Source organism: Ixodes scapularis, unplaced genomic scaffold (assembly GCF_016920785.2).
Source record: "Ixodes scapularis isolate PalLabHiFi unplaced genomic scaffold, ASM1692078v2 PGA_scaffold3__209_contigs__length_174095766, whole genome shotgun sequence".
Classification (NCBI taxonomy): domain Eukaryota; kingdom Metazoa; phylum Arthropoda; class Arachnida; order Ixodida; family Ixodidae; genus Ixodes; species Ixodes scapularis.
In genome coordinates, this window is record NW_024609868.1 from 114,138,668 (window position 1) to 114,149,824 (window position 11,157).

The 11,157-nt window shown below is 50.3% G+C and overlaps 1 pseudogene; it reads left to right on the plus strand.

Moving 5' to 3' along the window:
* Positions 1–1,109: 1,109 nt before the first annotated feature.
* On the plus strand, positions 1,110–2,776 carry LOC115326327 (annotated as a pseudogene).
* The last annotated feature ends 8,381 nt before the right edge of the window (positions 2,777–11,157 follow it).

Below are 11,157 nucleotides of genomic sequence, written 5' to 3' on the forward strand. Positions count from 1 at the left end.
CGCCTGATGCTTACATTTACAACTTAATTGCATGCCATAATAATGTGCCCGACAACATCTTCAGTTAGTTTTGTAACATATTTGTACTATTTTAACCGCCGGCGTAACGGATACGTGTGAGAAGGGAGGAGTTACAGGAACCAGCGTCAGCCCTGGCGCATATTGAGCCCAACTATTTATGACAACGGAAGTTTGCTCAATGATAGTGGCGGAATATTCAAAATAAGTACAGTCCAATGTATATGTATAGCCGCGCACTTAGGATCTTAAGGAATGTGACCAAAATACTCAGCATATGAAGCTATCTGTGTTTCCTGAAAGTCTCCTGCCTTGCCTTCATAACAAATTTAAAATAGTTGTTTTTGATTATATAGGATATATAAGATATATAAGTAACGAACGTTTAACTTACATTTTATCTGATGCTCGGGATAATGGTAACGTCCACACAGGCGATTTGTTTGTTCACGACATTACACTTAAATTTGCTTGATTTATTCATGAATTTAGACAAACTGTACACCATGTTCGGTCCTATATCTGCAGTCATTAAAGGGGTACTGCAACGAAATTTGAAATATTCCCGTCGTGTTCAAAAATAGGTTGAATATTGTTGTGTCCTACTGTGCTTATCCTTCATCTCTTCTTCTTTGTGTTGTCCGATCTTTCGTGTCATTCTTCAATACATCTTCTTTCTTTTCCTCTTCTGTGTTCGGTCCGAATAAAGCAGTTCCTCACGAGACTCTGCCAGCGATGGCCGTGCGCTGATAGCGGTCCACGAACCGCCCAACACTACATTATTTGGCGACGAGGGTTAAAACAAGCTTTTCCTGCGCTGGACTGAGCCTCAGCGAGGACTACAGCCTGACCTTAACGGTACCCTCTGTATTGGACAGTTTTCTGCGTTTCCCGGTGGAACCATCTTCTTCGCACGATTGAAGTCAAGATAGCGACCATTTCGAACGGCATCATTGGGTGCTGAGAAGCCATCTGGCATCGTCATGGCATCTGGCGGCAAGGTTCCCCCGGAGTTTTTGGCTAAGTTGGGGCCTCCACCCATTCCATGGGAGCGGTGGCTAAAAATGTTCGAGCGTTATTTGGTGGCAACGGGCGCCCGAGAGTATCCTGCAGAACGGCGTCAAGCGATGCTGCTGAACTGCCTCGGCGAAGCCGGCCAGTAGATTTATAACTCACTACCAACGCCTGAACCTGCTGTTGATCAGGCATTAGCACCGCTAGCAGCAGCAGGTGGCGAGCAAGGTGTACGCGCTACTTCTCATGTCTACAAAGAAACCATCAAGTTGCTGGAAGCCGAATTCACGGAGCCGACAAATATGACGCTGCGGGCGCTTCAGTTCCACTCACGTAGACAAAGAGAGGGCAAGTCTCTTCATGATTTTCTATCCGCATTACAGACGTTAGCCGTCCAGGCAACTTTTGGAAGTCAAACGCAAGGTTGCATCCGCAAGGAGTTTATGATTGGGGTAGCATGGACAGAAATTCAAGAACGCATGGTCCTTGATGCAGCTCTTCCGTTCGACGTAGTAATGCAGTCCATCATGAACCTTGAGCGGTCACGACGCGAAGTTCGAGAATGGGCTAACGTCACCGCGTCAACATCCAGTGAGCAGACCTGTCGAGTTACAGAGACGTCAGAGAGCCGCGTCAGAGCCCGGAGACTATCTGGCGAGAAACAGTTCGAAGGGCGCCGTGGGCATTCTCCGGGAAGGACACTCCGACAGAACCCACATCAGAGCAGTCCTCCACAGCACTCATATTATGAGTCATCGCCGTCATCTATACAGAGGGCATCATCGTGACCCTTTGCAAGGCCGGGTGCAATCACAAGCGACACGTACACCGCACGTGGTTTGGAACCATGCGTGACCTGCGGAGGTAGCGGGCGAAACCCGTATTCCTGCATACAGCAACGTCATGGACAGGCGTCCGACCATCGTCGGGACTTTAAAGTACAGTTAAACCTCCCACGAGACGGTTCCCAAAACCTACAGGCTTCACAACAGCCAGACAATTTCCGTCGCACGCGCGTCTGTACGAATTGCGGGAATGGCTCACACAAATGCCAGAGCTACGACACCTGTCCCGCAAAACAAAAATATTGCTTCAACTGTGGCCGACGGGGACATCTTGATCGTGTATGCCGGAGTATGCGTCGAGATCGTCAGCGATCCCAACGCAAGCAAGTGGAGGAAGTCCTCTCAGATAGCGATGCCTACGACGATGACGATTATGACCCCGACATTATATGTCACATTAGTGAATCTTCGAAGGCGAGAATCTACGTTAGTGTCAAGGTCCTTGGAACGCCAGTGAAGTTTCTTCTTGACACCGGGTCATCCGTCTCACTAATGGATAAGACCACGTTCACGCAATGGTTTGCAAGTGAGGCCCACGTGGTTGCCCCACCAGCCACATTGTTGAACTACTCCCGTCAGCCTATACAAATCCTGGAAGCTTTCAAAGCGATGGTTGCATTCAGAGAACGGCACGCGCAACTGCTGTTTTATATCGCAGACCGTGGAACCTCTTTGTTGGGCATGGACGCAGTCGTGGCGATCGACATTAAAATGAGCGGAGCAACAAGGTCCTGCTTTCATACTGAGACTGGTGACACCGGTGAGGCTTCCGCAAGTACGGCCGAACAACCTCCACCGTTGTCCTCAGACACACTGACACCCAAATCAATGGCAGTAAGATCAGCCACGACGCCGAAGCTGGACGACTCGTCAGTGGCACTGGAGGAAGAGTGGACTGAACGGCTTGCACCTCTAGCGGAGGCAAGCGTGGCTCCACGCGCGCACCTTCGAGTTAAGCCTGTGTCTACCTCTCCGAAGCTGCTAGCATCCCTTACACACTTCGAGCACCTTTTTACGCCAGGACTGGGCCGAGTCAAGGGAGTTGTCTGCAAGGTGAAGACCCGCTCCTCAGTAATTCCCGTTCAACATCGGCTTCGGTGCATTCACCAAGCTGCTCGACAACCAGTTTCTGAGGAAATTAAACGTCTTGAGGAAGCTGGCGTGATCGAGCGTATCATCACCTCCGAGTGGGTATCACCTATAGTAGTGGTCCAAAAAAAAAGAAAGAAAAAAGATGACACTATCCGAATGTGTGTAGACTTTCGCAAAGTAAACAAAGCGGTAGTCGTCGACAGTTACCCGCTTCCTCACATTGAAGAACTGCTGAACGCGCTGCATGAAGCGCAGAGGTTCTCAAAAGTGGACCTTGCTGCAGCATACCATCAGGTTACGCTTCATCCGGAAAGTCGCGACTTAACAGCGTTTGTTGCGCACGAAGGACTCTTTCGCTTTAAGCGAGTGTGCTTTGGATTAGCTTCAGCACCAGCAACCTTCCAGCAGATGATAACTAAGATCTTGCAAGGCTGCCAGGGAGTGCTGTTCTATCTGGATGACGTGGTAGTCTTTGGTAAAAACCAACAGGAGCACCTAGAGCGCCTGCAGAAAGTACTCTTGCGCATCTCGGAGGCAGATCTGAAGCTCAACAACAAATGCATGTTTGACGTCACAGAAATTTCGTTCTTGGGGCACAAAGTTAGTGCTGCCGGGATTTCACCTTTTCAGAAGAAGGTCGACGCTCTTCGTGCGGCACCGATTCCTACAAACCTGACTCAGCTACAGCCCTTCTTAGGAATGGTCAAATATTATTCTCGTTTTGTCCCGTGCCTGGCTTCTGAAGTAGAACCGCTGCGAAAGTACTTGCGCAAGGACATCCCGTTCATCTGGGACCAGGCAGCAGATCGAAGTTTCCAGAGGGTGAAAGTGCTACTGTCCTCTGCACAAACGTTGAAGATATTTGATCCTGCGCTGCCTACCATCGTCACTACGGGTGCTTCAGCTTACGGTATTGGCGCAGTGTTGCAGCAGCGATACGGACAGGAAATTCACCAGGTAGCGTTCGCGTCACGAACGCTTACTGCTACTGAAAGAAACTAATCTGCGGGGCGAGCGAGAGGCGCTTGCGTGTCTGTGAGCCTGTGAGAAGTGGCACACATACCTGTGGGGTCGCCACTTCACCCTACACACCGACCATCAGGCTCTCGTTGCTATCTTGGCCACGCGAGGGACCGGACATCGACCACTCCGTATCACTCGGTGGTCTACCCGGCTTCTCAAATACAACTTTCATGTAGAGTACATGCGTGGCGCTGAAAACCAAGTAGCCGATGCCCTCTCCAGACTTCCTGTACCGGAAGACGAAGGAGGAACAGCGTTTGGTGTAGAAATTGTGTCCTTCACCGCTCTGGAAGATGAGTGCATATCGAAGGAGCAACTTCAACAAAAGACGGCTGACGACCCCAAGTTGACCTCCGTAATGTCCTATGTCACATCGGAGTGGCCACCACGACGGGCGTTGGCTCCCGATAAAGCCATCTTTCATGGCACTAAGGACACACATTCTGTGCACGATGGTCTTTTGTTACGCGGCGATCAGTTCGTTATTCCCTCTAGCATGAGGGGAGCCCTCATCGGCCGAGCGCACGAGGGCCACCTTGGTATCGGCAGGACTTCGTCCCGACTCCGAGAGCTCTACTGGTGGCCCCGCATGAATGCGGAGGTGAAAAGAGCGGTTTAGGCCTTTGGCGTTTGCGGGTCTGCCGACAAAAGTGCGAAGACGTCGTCAACACCTCTTCAGCCTCTGCCCCTCCCTGAGCGACCATGGTCGAAGGTTGACATCGACATTGTTGGGCCATTTGAAACTTCACCGTCACACTGGTGGACTATTTTTCAAGATGGCCGGAAGTTTACTTTTGTTCAAACATCACGACAAGCACAGTGACGGGGTTCCTGCGTCTCATCTTTCCTCGGGAAGGCAACCCCGAAAGTATTGTTTCGGACAACGGACCCCAGTTTACCTCCATAGACTTTAAGAACTTCCTAGCTACGCGAGGCATCAACCATCATCTTGTCTCCGTCTACTATCCACAGGCCAACGGACAAGTTGAATGCTTTAATCGCATTTTTTAGTCGTTTTACAGTGCGCTTCTCTGGAGAAGCGACAGATCCACTCTACTGTCTTGGATTACTTGCACGTGTATCGCTGTACGCCTCATGCCACGACAGGATTGTCTCTTGCACTCCTGCTGCATGGACGTAAGCCACGCAACCGGCTCCACATAATCGGCCTGTCACCATCGCAGTTCCTGCAAAATCCACTGGAGGAGCTACAACGCCTGCGGTGTCGAGTCCAGAGAGGGTAGGAGAGCAGCAAGCGATATACGGACCAAAGGCGAGGAGCGAAAATTCCGAAGTTTCAGGTCGGCGAATGGGTGCGTGTCAGAAAACAAGGGAAGGCGAGAAAGGGAGAAGAAGCTTTTGGACCTCCAATGCAAATTGTTGAACGCGTGGGTCGATGGACCTACAAGCTTCATGATGGACGCATCTGGAACGCCTCCAAGCTTACGGTGGTGGCTCCACCTAAGGAACTTATCGGCAACAAGTTGCCACAAGAAGTGACAAGATCATTTAATGGGGAGCCTGCGAGCAGTACTACGACGGGCAGTTCAACGAACCGTCATCCTCATCACGAGTGGCAAGCGCCCAGACTCAAGGAGGATGCTCAGCGGCGACAGCAGCAGTTACGACCGCAAACACCCCCTCCTTTCCCAGTTTGCCAGGAAACTGAGCTGAATGAAGACGTGTTGTCTCATGATGGTCTGAGTGGATCCAATCAAGCTATGCAAGGGGATGATCCTCGCCCGTCAAAACGAAACCGTCGACCTCCAGAGCGATTTGGAGACTGGAGTCTGTAACTCGCAGTCCTGTGTTTCGGATGGAAGTGACCAACCTGGAGACGGATTTATTTCTAGTTTAAACGTTCAAATTACGTAGTTTGTTTGGGAAGAGTACATGTTTAGTATGAATGCGTAAAATGTAGCCTTGGCCAAGGGTAGCTTAAATGGAATAACGAATGCATTGTGTGGTAACGCTTATTCATTGTGTAGAGTATGTATATGTAGAGTGTAATATAATAGTCAGACGTGCTTTTATTGTGTAAATAGAGCCTGTATATGTACAGTGTAATGTAATAGTGAGAAGTGCTTTGATTGTTTTCTTTTTTTAGTATTGATGTATGTTTGTTCGGGGGAGGGGAGAAATGTTGTGTCCTACTGTGCTTATCCTTCACCTCTTTTTCTTTGTGTTGTCCGATCTATCGTGTTATCCTTCAATACATCTTCTTTTCCTCTTCTGTGTTCGGTCCGAATAAAGCGGTTCCTGACGAGATTCTGCCCGCGATGGTCGTGCTCTGATAGCGGTCCACGAACCGCCCAACACTACAAATATGATCCACAATATCCGTAAATGACAATCGCACCTTTGTATTTTGAGCCTGGTGGCTATATTTTTCGTTATAGATTGCCCACTCTGGCAAACGCTCGGAGAAGGCGCAGCGGAGACCACGTGACATCTAACGCAATCGTGACGTAGTTCGTCTCGGGACGAGCAAAGCTACGGCGAAGCTGACGTCAAGACGATGGCCTAGTCGTTCCAGCCACTGAAGCGGCTGCTTTTGTACGAATCTTGAGTGACGGGTTAGTTTTCTATAATCTTGTAGGGGGACAATAGACCTTTTTTGTGTACACTCCTCCCCAGTCACCTAATAGGCGTATCCGGTATTGGTAACGAAAAAATAATAAAACGCTACAACCTGCAATTAGTGAAAAAATAGAGGGGAGGCCAAACGAGAATGTGTGACGGTTGCGCTAATATCCTAAATGTCTTCTGTTGGTGAGGCGACGGCAAAACAATGTTTTCGCCCATACTGGAAGTGACGACAATTCAAGATGGCGGCGGCCTTGTGAAAAAGTTCTATAGCGACTTCTGCGACACACAAAAGGCATTCTCGGGAAGAGGGGAGTTCCTCCTTCCCCTCTTCTCTCGTCGTGGCCGGAGGCAACGTTATCAGATTACCTCAGTTGTGGAACTCACTTCAATCCGCCTAGCGTCGTTCGAAGCGCCATCTATATTTTCGTTTTATAACTATGCGTTCCAAAGAGCCCAGCTGTCAGTCAGTCAGTCAGTCAGTCAGCAACTTTATTGAACCTTATTAAATGGGCTTATGCCCAAAACGAGGGTTCGTTAGGGAGGGTGATAGGGGAGGGATCTTCTTTCCGACAATCGGGTCTTTAACCGATGCTCTATTTCTAGTGTCCTTAGAATCACTGCCAACTGTGTTTCGTAGTCCTCTGCGGCCAGGAGCGCACACCAGGGAAGATCTTCGTCTTGATCGTCCAGTCTGCTTTGGAGCGTGGCTGGTATCGGGTTGCTCGGGCACATCCAATACGTGTGCGCCCAGCCACCGTCGACACTACCACATTCCTCGCACTTGTCGCTGAAGAGATCCGGCCAGATTCTGCTCAGCATGCGGGGAGTTAGGGTGTTATGTAGCTGAAGTCTTCTCCACGTCGATTCTTGGGGTCGCGAGAGCCGCTTATGAGGGGCGCCCATGAACTTGCGCTGCATTCGGATACTTCTTAGAATATCGTTGTACGCTCGAGGGCCTCTGTCGTATGGCGAGGCCCCGTAGCAGTGGTCTCCGTCCGTCGTGGCTCGGCAGCTCGTCGCCCGGATTTGTTGTGCACGGGTTACGAGTGCGTGGGCCTCTTCGTTCCCCGAGTGTCCAGAGTGTCCGGGCACCTAGGTTAACGAGAATCTGGATCCTGTTTGCGGTGTCTTCTTTTGAAGGATCATGCGGGCTGCCTTGCCAACTTTTCCATCACCGAAGTTCGAGATGGCCGTTCTCGAGTCTGAGGTGATTATGGCTTGTTCGGTTCTGGATGCCGCCATGGTTAAGGCCAAGGCGACGGCTACTTCTTCTGCCTCGTCAATATTCTTGCACAGACAGAGGCCGTAGTCTTGTCGTTGGTGCTGCAGACTGCTATCACGTACTTGTTCCATGTTCCTGGGCACGGGCCTGCGTCCGCGTGGTAAACATGTTCCCAGTCGCCGTGGAGCTTGTCCAGCGCTTTGGCTCTGGCTTCTCTCCTGTCCTTATTTCTCTCGGTGTCCATGTTTTTCGGTAGGGGCGGAACTCGTACCGAATCTTTCCATTCTTCGGATATTGCATTTCTGCTTGTGAGGACATGTTGTTCACATTCCTTGATTCTCTGGAGAGTCCTGCGTCCCGTTTCCGTTCTAGAGAGCCGTAGTACTTGCGACTGCTTCTGTGCAGATTTCATTTCCTCGAAGCTGTTGTATATTCCTAGTTGTTCCATCGCTTCTGTAGACGTGGATACTGGTATGCCCAGCGCTATCTCGAAAGCTCTCCTCACAATTCCGTTGAGTTGCTTGATCGAAGCCTCGGTCAGGTCCATGTACGGCACCGCGTACATTATCCTGCTGAGGACGAAGGCTTGGACTAGTCGGCACGTTCCATTCTTCTTCAATCCGTAGCTCTTTCGTGATACTCTTCTCACGAATCTCGCTACGTTGTCGGCGTTTCTCTTGACGTCAGCGATGAGACTGCTCTGCTCCCTCTTGATGGTTACCGTCATGCCGAGAATTCGAACTTTTTCGGCTCTCGGTGCGTCGATTTTTTGCAGCTTGAGGTAGAATTCCATCTCTTCTCTTAGAGCTCTCTGCGACGGTGGTCTGACTAGGAGAGCCGATTTTTCAGTTGCAAGCTCCAGACCCATCTTTGTAGCTTCTTTTTTGAGAATTTCTACGCCGGTCTTCATCACTTTCCCCATGTATGGTGAGTGGTGCGCTGTCCAAATCGTGATGTCATCAGCGTAGATTGCGTGCTGCAGCCCCGCGACTTGCTCAAGTTTCCGTGATATTGGCAGCATGGCAATGTTGAAGAGGAGCGGAGATATTACTGCTCCTTGAGGAGTTCCGCTGCCAACATTTACTGGGAAGGTTTCGGACGTGTCTCCCTCTAGCTGAATGTTTGCCGTCCTATCTGATAGGAACGAGCGAACATAGTTGTACGTTCGCTTCCCTAGTCCTAGCTCCGAGATTTGCCTGAGTATAGCCGCGTGTGATATGCGATCAAAGGCTTTCTTCAGATCGAGTGCTGCTAGGGCGGTCCATTTCTTATTGTCTTCTTCCTCTTTGAGCTGTATAAACACGTCCTGCGTCGACAGGTGTCTTCGAAATCCGAACATCTGATGCGTAAACAGGTTGTTCTCCTCCATGTACTCTTGAACACGTACTTGAATAATGCGTTCCAGTAGCTTGCCCACGCAAGATGTGAGGGAAATCGGGAGCAGGTTCTCCAACATGAGTGGCTTGCCCGGTTTCGGTATAAAGCAGACCGTAGCATGTCGGAAACTGCTTGGAAGGTTTCCGCTCGTCCATAACTCGTTAAAGTATTCCGTGATTCGCTCCACGGAATTGTCGTCGAGGTTTCGTAGCATGCGGTTCGTAATCTTGTCTTGGCCTGGTGCGGAAGTTGTTTTGACTCCAGCCATGGCCTTTCTGACTTCGCTTTCGGTGATGGGCGCGTCCAGCTTGTCGTTTATGGCCCCTTCGTATTTCGCTGGAATCTCACTAGTAGATGGCGGAGATTCTAAGTATTGCGTTCTGAGTTTGTTGTAGATTTCGTCATCCTTGAGGTCTCTGACGAGTTTCGCTAGGAGTTTGCGCTTCTCGAGTTTGGTATCTTCCGGCGCCAACATGCGCCTGAATAGGGTCCATGGACTCTTGGTGTGAAGCCTTCCCTACAGTTCGTCACACATTTTCTGCCACTGTTGTTGATTTAATTTCTGAGCGTGTTCTTCAATCTCCTTACTGAGCTTGGCCGCTTTTTTCCTCAATTTACGGTACCGCTTTCCGGTGTTCCTCCATCGTCTCTAAATGGAGCGGTAAGCTTCTAGCATATGCTGGAGTCTACTATCCATAGTCCGGGCTTGGGTGGGATTCTCTACTTCGGTCGTAACAGAGTCGTGATCTTCGACTAGCTGTGCGCACCATTCTTCGATCGTGTGCAACGGCCTGTCTTTCCGCTTCTGCCTGAACTGGTCCCAGTCCGTGCATTTCTGCGTTGGGAATTTTGCGCTCTTGTATCCGGGCAGGGGGACCCTCGTCTCGATGACGTAGTGATCGCTGCCGAGATATTCACGCGTGTTCAGCCACGTGTAGTCATCGATGTTAATACCAAATGTGAGGTCCGGGTTCGTATCTTTCTGAGCACTGTTTCCGATCCTGGTGTAGTCCGCAACTTCGTTTAGGAGAAAAGCTTCATGCAACTCGGCTTGGTTGGCGATTTCCCTCCCCTTGGGTGTGTCTCTGTCGTAGCCCCATATGGTGTTGTGCGCATTGAAATCCCCCAGCGCCAGTGTCGGATTTTCACCCGCTACGCGGCTCGTCTCCGCAAAGACCTTGGCGCATGCGCTCGTGGTGTCTTTGGGGTTCGAGTAAACGTTGCAGATGAATAAGCTTTTGTGCTTCTTTTTCTTCGGTATAATTTCCGTGAATATTGCTTTCACCGATTCATCCAGGTCTACTTCGTGTTGCTTGACTGGGAGATGTCGTCTGACGAAAGTATGAATCGTTTTTCCGGTTGGCTGAACTTCTGCATCGAATCTTGCGTACCCTGGCAGGTTACATTTGTCTCCAGATTCTTGTACCGCTATAATGTCCGGAGGAGTTTCCGTGTCCATGATCAACATCTTGCGCGAGTTGATCCGGGTGCAAAGTCCTCCGCTATTCCACTGCCACACGACGATGCTATTACTGTTGTCCATTGGCGCGCTCTTCGAGCCGCTCGAGCCGTTCGAATACGTTTTGGAATGCCTTGTCGTGGTTATCCATTCTCTGTTTCATTTCGTTGAGCGTAGCCTCAAGCCTAGCTAGTCCCGCCAGGATGGCGTTCTGGTTGGGCTCCTCTTTTCTTCTAACCTTCCCAGGCCTGCTAGTCTTCGTTTCGTCACTTGTCTGTACAGAGTTGACGGTGCTCTCTGAGTCTGTGCGCTTGCGCGGACGTACACTCGGCAGAGACGGACGTGGTGCCATTTCCACTTCTTGGACTGTCGTCTGTTCATTAGGCGTTTCCGTAACCAGTGGGTTTGAGCCGTGCCTCTCCTTCTGTAGCTCCCGTAAGAGTTGCTGGTTAAGTCTTCTGAGCTCTTCCTGTTTTCGCAGGCTCTCCTCGTGCTTGCGTACGAGGTCTTCGTATTTC